We start from the raw sequence: 9357 nt of genomic DNA, 5'->3' as shown, positions 1-9357 counted from the left end.
TCAGTCTCTTCAAGTACTCTATGATACAATCTTCTTGATTACAGCCTACATGAGTTCATGATTGATGCAAAGGATCCCCTGTTTCAAATACTTTGCAAGCAGAAAAAAAAAGTAAAAAGTTAAAAAAAAAAAAAAGAAAACTATTATGCTTCAATCTAATGCATTTTCTTTCAGAGCTACCATTAACCAAGAGATGACCTTTTCCATAGTGCTTGTCATTTGATTTCCAAATTGGAAGAAATAGATGTTAACAGAATCAGGCAGATTTTGTGTTTGACATTTACTGTCTCTTAAATCTAGCTGAATTCCCCAGATTATTTGTACCACTAATAAATATAAAAGTCAAATATTTTTCAACCTCTGTTGTACTGTGCCTGAGAAGCCTTTTAGTACAGACCATGTGAAAAACTTTGTGTGTAGGCAACTAGCAGCTATATTAAACCATTGTATCAAACCTGTGTGGGATCTTTTAAAATTCTGACCAGCCTCAACTGTTCTAGCTTAGTTCTGTGCTTTCTTGTATGGCTTTTTTTTTTTTTTTTTAAACTAATTATGTTGATCTTAAAGCTCTATAGTTGAACAAAACAAGATACTACTGCCGTACCAGTGCCCTTATTTCCAGCACCCCAGATTACTTTCATGCTGAAGCTGTCACCTCACATTCTACTCTTTATCTGATCCACTCTGAGTAAAAATTAGCAGACCACTCCTAGACTCTAACACTAGTTTCTTTGCTTGTACACTATTCCTGCAGCTGAATGCACAAAATTTGTGTTTAGATATCAAAATACTGACTGTTATCTAAAGAAAAAAAAAAAGGCAAACCAAAAAAAAACTTGATTTATATTTCTAAAACTATTTTCTCAAGGTGTAGGAAGGAAAAACGTCTTTTGCAGTCCTTGACAATCAGCATTTCTTTGAAGTTTCTGCTTTAGTGTGTGACATTGCAAAGATTTTTCTCTAAGGTTGACTTCAAATTAAATCACAGATTAGACAGCTGCTTTCTTTGAAGTTTGTTTGAGTGGATGATGCATTTGTGAGTGTCTAACAGGTAAGAGACTGATCGGCTGATTTTTATCTTATGTTACCAGAACAAATTCAGTAATGACCAACAATTTATTGAGGAAAAGCTTGGCAGAACATACCACGTGGAAGTGAATCACAAAAATTTGCTTACAAGATAACAGTATATGTACTGCTATCACCTGCCAACAGACCTGCTTGAAGTTGAAAATTGTAGTGTTTTATTCATTTGAAAGATAGTTCAGGGAGTCCACAGGCTGTGTGGTATAGTCCTCCTATAACTTTGTGTTCAGTTTGAAACTGTGACTATATGTATTTAGTAAAACATACAGCTACCAAAACAAGCAATATGAGACAAAGACATGTTTTCTTTGCAGATTTCTGGCTGCTGCAAAGCACACCATTTCTGGAAATAATTTTAGATTTGGTTATGGAAGAGCTTTATACTTACAAACAAGGCATGTATCTAGTTTGATTCAAAAAAGTCCGAACTGCTCTTTAATAGGTAATAGTACAAGGTATAATAGTATAATTGTCCCTTTTGTAAACGTACCTTTAGTTCAGCAATTTGATCATAGTACTTCTGAGTCTAAAAATAATACATTTAACTAACTTTATTATATTGCTTTTGGTCCATGCTATACTTTGCTCTCTAGGGTAGAGTAACAAAGAGTTTCTGAATTTTAAATACAAGACATACACTGTGTCAATTATTTTGACAAAAAGAACTACTGACAGCTATATGACATTTTTATTCTCAGAGGTCCACAGAGCAGACCAGAAGTCTGAGAACTATTTAATCAAATTAGAAAGAAACTATGAAAGCCAACTGCATTCTGCTCTGAAGTTGAACAGTTTTTCAAAAGTAGAGAAAATTCTAATTAAACACCTGCCAGAATAAAAAAGTTCTGCAAGGGAAAATGGGAGGTTGATAGACTGCAGCTCTGTGTAAGTGTTCAGAAGTAAATAAATAAATAAATAAATAAATGTCAAGATGACGATAGTGAATCTCAAGATTCATAGATAAAAAATGAATATTTAACATCTGCCTCTAACTGCTTCAAAATCATTAGAGCATCAGGGTTACACGTGATTTCATTCATTTTTATTTTTTTTAAAAGGGGGGAAAAAAGAAAAAGAAAATCATTGCTAGAAATGTTTGAGACCTTAGAAATAAAACTCATTGGAAAATACAGTGTCTCCAATGATTATTTCAGTCCAGAATGATGGGTCAGGGCTAAACTGGATGGAGTCGTGCCACTTGTGAATTACTACTACCCCACTGTACATTCTAGTCTTCCAAGGCAATTCAAGTATAGATCAGCATGAACTGAGATATCTCACTGGATCTTAGCAGATGATAACAAAACTTTCTCTTACGCATTCACTTGTTACACGATTTCTTTTCAGGATTTCTACTCACTAGTGTGCCACTAATATTCATAAAAAATAGTGAGCTGATTAATGACCTTTGGAAATTCTAGTAGATATACACTGTCATTGTGAAAGAGTTTTTAAGAAGTAGGACAGTTATGAGAGTACAAAAAGATCTTGTATGTAAGCAGATTTTCTTTGCTAGAAGAGACAAATTCTTATCCCACCTGGGTGTCAGATTCTTAACTTATATGACTGCTGTAGGTCAGCCCATCATTATTTCTTCACAGCTGTGAGTAGCTACATAGAATCATAGAATCATTAAGGTTGGAAAAGACCTCCAAGATCATCTGGTCCAACCATCACCATACCACCAATATCACCCACTAAAGCATGTCCCTAAGTACCACATCCAACTTTTCCTTAAACACCCCCAGGGACGGTGACTCCACCACCTCCCTGGGAAACCCATTTCAATGCCTGACTACTCTTTCTGAGAAGAAATGTCTCCTAATTTCCAACCTAAATCTCCCCTGTAGCAACTTGAGGCCACTCCCTCTAGTCCTATCGCTAGTTATCTGCGAGAAGAGGCCAACCTCCAGGTTGGGAGGCTGAGTACTCCAAGGATAAATGGTCTGGCTAGTAAATACAGATGTAAAGAAGGCATTAAGAACCTCAGCCTTTTCCTCAGTAGTCATGTTCCCCCCTGCATCCAGTAAAGGATGGAAATTCTCCCTGGCCTTCCTCTTGCTGTTAATGTATTTATAATTTTTTTTTTTTTTTAAATCCTTAACCATAGGGTCCGGGTTGAGCTCATACTGGGCTTTAGCCGTCCTGATTTTTTTTATGTTTTGTTATTGAAAATAATGCTACTATCTGTATCTTGATGTATTAACAGTTTATTTTATTTTTAAGGGACATCAATATATCTGAAGTGCTGTCTTAGGAATGAACGGATTTCTGCGTCTTCATGGTGATTACCTTGTATCTGAGAAAAAAAAATCTGAAAAAAAGAAAAAACCAAAACTGTCAACATTTTTTTTTCTTTCTTACAGACAATCAACTAAGGCCAACAAACAAAATAACAAAAAGTCTAACATTCCTATTGAAGTACACCTCATTAAGTGTGGAATTCATACTAAGACACATAAATTAAATATCCAAATCAGCACCAAAATTTATGAATAATTAACTGGCATTTAAAGGCCATTTAAAGATGGCGGACATGAATAGTTCAAATGATTTCTGATGAGATTTTGAGGCGATAAACAGTCTTGAAAATTAGAAAAGTATTTTAAAGCCACGAACATGCATGTTATCTTCAGAAGAAGGCTTGATTAGTATGTAATAATAAAACATGAAAACACACAGATAACAATTAAAAGAAATTTTGAACTGTTGTTCTTAAATAAACATCACTATGCACACACTCAGTGAGCCAGGGGTCTTGAAGAAGAAAAATGTATTTTGATTATATCATTGAACAACAAATACAAATTTATTATTTAAAAACAAAACAAAACAAACAAAAAAAACATGCTAATTTCTGACTTTTACTTTTCAGCTACAGGAAGATACATTGTAGATAAGGTTAAGTCCATGCTATGCTTTGGACTTAGTTTATGGTTGTGATTTAGATTTCTACCATCAAATACCTAACATTGCTGCTAGCATACAGAACAACCTACGGCATTCTACTTCCCCACAGCATCACGAGACCAGCAATGTTTACTTTCTCAGCAGATGTCGAACTAATGAATACTAGGTTTGAGGAATATTTTTTGGATCATCACAAGATCAAAAAAATCAATTTACACTTGTATATTTACCAGCCTTTTCTGTTTGCTTTCCTCACTCAGATAGTCATTTGACTGAGTTAGATACAAAGTTATTCAAAAGATTATGCATTTCAACAGTTGGTAGATTGAAATAAAAAAAACAAACAAAAATATTACCCGGGTGTTCAGTCAAGGTTTCAAGCCTTAGATGAAATACCATGTTCAATTAGTCACGAATGCATACAACTAAAACAAAGAGCATGACTTATATTTGCAGCAGTAAACCACTGAACCAAATATATTTGTAAAGACAGCAGAAAAACTGAATAGAAACATATACTTGAGAGACTTATTTTACAGATGTGTGAACAAAAGAAACACAAGCAAATTTTAATCTCTCTACAGAATTCTCTTTATGCAAGCTTATAGTAAGCACCATATTTATGCTGGAAAACAAATTGAAACAAAACAAAATATATTTTTTAAGTCTCAAACACCTGATTTTTTTTTATTTTTTAATAACAGTATAATGTAATGATTATGGTAAAGATAAGAGAACTTTTGACAGAAAAGACTTTTGTACAAACTGTTTTAATTTCCCTGTACATGGTATTTTAATTGTCTTGGGAAAAACATGTGACCTGTAAACAAAATGTTATATGAAGTCAAAAGATGCACTGCTGTGTTCAAGCTGTGTATTGCAGAAATAATTTGACTGAAAGATGTTTGAAATTACAATTAACTTTTTTTTTTTTTCCTTCAAAAGCATCATCCTTTTAAAAATATTTATTTATTCATTGCCTGTGCCAATGCACACATACCATCAGCCAAAGGAATGACTTTTACAACACATGCTCATGCCTGTTCAAAAATTTGTCATTCTCATAAGAAAGTCAATGAGAGGAAAGGAATTAACTGATAATTAACAATATTTTGATATTGTTCATTCATTTATCTGTTTTCTGAAAATCTTTCTGTAGAACTTTGTTATAAGAGCTGAAGCAGATACAGAGAACTCTGTTTTCCACTTTCTGGAGAAAAGAAACTTCTGTTGAATGTAATTGGAGTTGCTCACTCATGAGTGCAGGAAAAGAGTGTCTACGTGCCACATTAAAATGAGAAAAACATGTTACTCCTTAATATAAAATATATCTAGGATGGCATAATGTGTTGACAATTCTTATGAAAGACCTGATTAAACTAGTTGGACCTGAAATATTACCTGGCACACTAGAAACATAAAATAGAAATCACCTTGAAATGTGAATTTGAGTCATGCTCCCTGCTGTTTTACATGGGGGTAACCTTCTGAGTGTCAACATAATTAGGAGTGCTTTTTTCTACTCCAGCCCTTCCAGACTTGGGCTTATTAATGTTTTCTAAACAGGATCCTTCCACAGATGCTAGGTCTTCAGGCCGTTAAAAAATCTTCGGTGGTGCCAAGGAGGAAATCTGATCTTTTTTCATGCATTGTACGTACATATCTGTACATAGATATGTGTGTACATGCACACACACATACAATATCCATAAAGGCATACATAGATATAGCATAAAATTATACATACAGCAATCCTGTTTTATTCTATTTTATCACACAGTATTAATGAAATTTTATCCAGTTTGGGAAGTAAAATGACTAGGTGTGCACTAAGAATTTACAGATCATTTTAAACTTAACTCTATATTGTAGAACTCATATTGCTTCAGAAGCCACAAAAATAAATAAATAAGTAAATAAATACAAAAGAAAAAAATAGTAGATTATTGCATTAAGAGAAAAAAAAAGAAACAAAAGAAACATCTTTGGAAACAAATGAAAACCCTAATAATACTGGCACAGAGCTATCTGCATTACTCAAAAATTTGAAAATGAATTTTGCAGTTATTTATCTGTTTAATAGATTAGGGATTTTAAACACAGACAATCTTCTGAAGAGTATTACATATTGAACAAAGAAGCAAAAGGAATTTAACAAAGAATTGAAATAAGAATCAAAATACGAGGCTACACTCGCTGCATGCACACAGCCCACATTCATGTCAAGAGCATATGCATCACAGCTGAAAGAACACAAGGAAACATCACCAATTAGGAAAATATTTTTTTGTGGACCCTTGTTACTATAACAAAATGAGAGAAATATGTATTACCCTCCCTTTTAATTCCCTGAGGTGGCATCTTCTGCAGTGACAGGGATATTAATGTATTGAGCAGTTTCTGTGTCACTTTGAGTCTGCAGCCAGCAGGCAAGTTTCAGTCATGTCCATAATAGTAGATGCTCTTACTGTCTAAAACAGGGTGGCTGCTTTCAAAATATCTGTTGAAAATTAATTACTAGCTTGTAATAACTCCAGAAATGTGCCCGTGTATTCCTGCCCATGATTCCCATGTATCAATACATGACAATCACAGTGCTTGGGCTCTGGTACTGTTAAATTTAATTCTTTACCATTTTGAACAGTTTTTCATGTTTTAGAAATATGTATCCTCTGCAGTGAAACTCAGACAAAGTCTTTCTCAATTAACTAGTGTTTTTCCTGCTATTTCACATGAAAGATATTCACAAAGAAAAGATGAGAAAGACAGCAGTAAAAATATCAGAAAAATAAAAAAACACAAAACAAAACAAAAAACAAACAAACAAACAAACAAAAAGGACACTGTAGACAGAATCATCTGATGATTATTATGTACTCAGATGAAGAAGATGAGCAGACTCAAACTGCAGTTTGATGGGTCGGGGTGCCACTAAAAAGTTAGATGTTCAGGTTAATGGAGGAAACTTGTTCTTTAGTATCAGAGGACACTGACCTGGCTCTAGCTGTGAAGTGGAGCTGGTCAGATCATTCCGTTACTCAAACTGTTAAAAATAGGAATGAACTTGCAGCCCTTGTATGGTTAGAGAAAATTTGCAGTGCTATTTCAGGTACTATGCATGACAAAATTTGGCCACTGAATAATATGTGCAGAAAAGGAGGAAGTAGAAATAAGTCAGTGTTGGGAAGTGTTCCCAATGCAGTCTTTAAATTTTCACAGAATTGATAGATTTTTAAATGAATGCAATAATTGGAAAGTCTATATATGTGATATGTCTCATGGATAAAAGAAGCATAACTGTGTTGGTATCATTGCATACAAAGAAACACTGATGAGGATGTAGCAGTGACAGATTATCTGGAGACAGTTATTGATAAGAATTGTAGAAGAAAGCAGAGGAAGGGTTGAATGTATACTATGAAAAGAGATGACAAGCAGGTGTTTCACAGAGAGGAAGGAAAGGAAGGGGAGCATGCTTAAAAAGTACCTGATAAAACAACGAGGTAGTGGAATATATTGCCCAGAGAGGTGCACTCTACTTCCTTGGAAACTTTCAAGATCTAACAAGACTAAAGCTTAAGCAACCTAGTCTGACTTATAGTCGGCCATTTTTTTGGTCAGGAGGTTGGGCCAGAGATCACCTGAGGTCCCTTCCAACACAAATTATCTTATGATCCTAAGATCCCAGATCACAACATTAACAAGCGCAGCCAGATACATCAGTAGCATGGATACAAGTTCACTGATACAAAAGCTATTTATTAATAGCATATCCTTTATGGAAATAACTATGCCTGAATTAATCATCATTTATAAATATAAGTTCATCCATACCCACACTGGAGAAACGATGTAATCTTTTCCAGAACAGTTAACATGGTACACATTTCTAATGTAAAGAAGCCATATACTTCCAAGGAACAGTAACAAGAAAGCTAACAACATCACTTACCTGTAGAGAAGCAATTTACTAAAATACCATCATCATCCATCAGCAACTAATCACTAAATAGGAATAATTGCTAAATGTTCTTTTGTCTACTAAGCTGGACAAAACAGGATATAAACACATTGCTAGATCACTTAAACCATAACTTACAATGTTTGTCATGCAGCTTGAGTAAATATTGTTGACTTGGAGTTCACAGTAAGAATACAGAGTGGCAGGAAATTGTATTGCCTTAAGTAGACAAGCAGTTGCTTTCTTCAGTCTTAAGGGAATCTCTTTTTATAAATTTCTCTTAACAGTCATATACTTTATGAATCAAGTGACTCTTCCAAACTTAGCTGATTACAATGAATCATATTCAAATGGTGAATTTCTTTTGGAATGCTTTCTAAAGATCAGAAAAGTTGCATAAGAGTGTTCTTCGCACTCACATGCTGTCTCAAGTAAAAAAAATTGTCAGTACGGTCTCGTGGAAAAACGTGACGTATCCACTTATGCTGTCCACCTGTCACTGAAGTTCCCAAATCACGCAGTCTTTCTACCTAATATAATGAAATATAGCTAAGACAACATGAGATATCCTTGAGAACTTTCTCACACTGACATAATTTTGAACGTTATAACTGGATATTTAATCCATATATATATATATATTTTATATATATATATATTTAGGTTTGTGGACTGGAAACAAATGTAGGATTAATAAGAAAGAATGTTCTATTTAATATGAAAATCCAGTACTATACCACTAGTTTCTATGTTTGGATTAAAATTTGGGGGGGTGGGGGGAGGGTGCTGAATTTAGATTCACGATATGAAAGTGTTATAAAACAGTGGTTGCAGTTGCCATGTCCTCATTTATACAATCAGTTAAGGCTCCCCTCTTGGAACTTAATATACAAGAATAAAAAAGAAGGAAAAAAGAAAGAAAGAAGAAACAAAAATGACGAAACACAAGTGGTTGAGCATTTGCATGTAAGCCGATGATTGGAGAGCAGATCTAGATTTTTAAGACCAACATTTTAAAACACAGGCAGGTGTATATGACCTTGACATCATTCTGGTTGGAAGGGACCTCAGGAGATCTCTAGTTCAACCTTTTGCTCAAAACTTGCTCAGTGTTTTATTTACAGGTAATAGCTGTAAACTGTAGCAGTGTTTTATTTACCTCTTTTATTTACAGGTATAGCTGAGAATTCAGTGAACATTCTGGTCAGACCAGAATGCTTCGGACTTTTTCCAATTGATCTTGAAAACTTCCAAAAAGGGGAACTGTACAATCTCTCTTAGCAACGTGACAAGTAGGCAAGTGGTTCACTGCTTGACTGTCCTCACTGGAGAGAAAGATTTTAACTCATATCCAGTATGGATATATATTATTTCAGTGCATGTCCTTTGCCTCTGCTCCC

General features: G+C 34.3%; 1 long non-coding RNA gene across 1 annotated transcript in view; it reads right to left on the bottom strand.

Moving 5' to 3' along the window:
* Positions 1-3214: 3214 nt before the first annotated feature.
* Positions 3215-9357, bottom strand: part of LOC308193466 — a 134316-nt gene continuing 128173 nt past the window's right edge. The window contains exons 5-6 of the long non-coding RNA XR_013949660.1: positions 4353-4421; positions 3215-3400 (exon numbers count right to left, since the gene is read on the bottom strand). This is a non-coding gene — a long non-coding RNA (uncharacterized lncRNA). The remainder of the gene's footprint in view (positions 3401-4352; positions 4422-9357) is intronic.

Source organism: Anser brachyrhynchus (assembly GCF_964034855.1).
Source record: "Anser brachyrhynchus genome assembly, chromosome: 3".
Classification (NCBI taxonomy): Eukaryota; Metazoa; Chordata; class Aves; order Anseriformes; family Anatidae; genus Anser; species Anser brachyrhynchus.
Note: the sequence above shows the minus strand (reverse complement) of the source record. Positions and strands in the feature narration are given on the sequence as shown.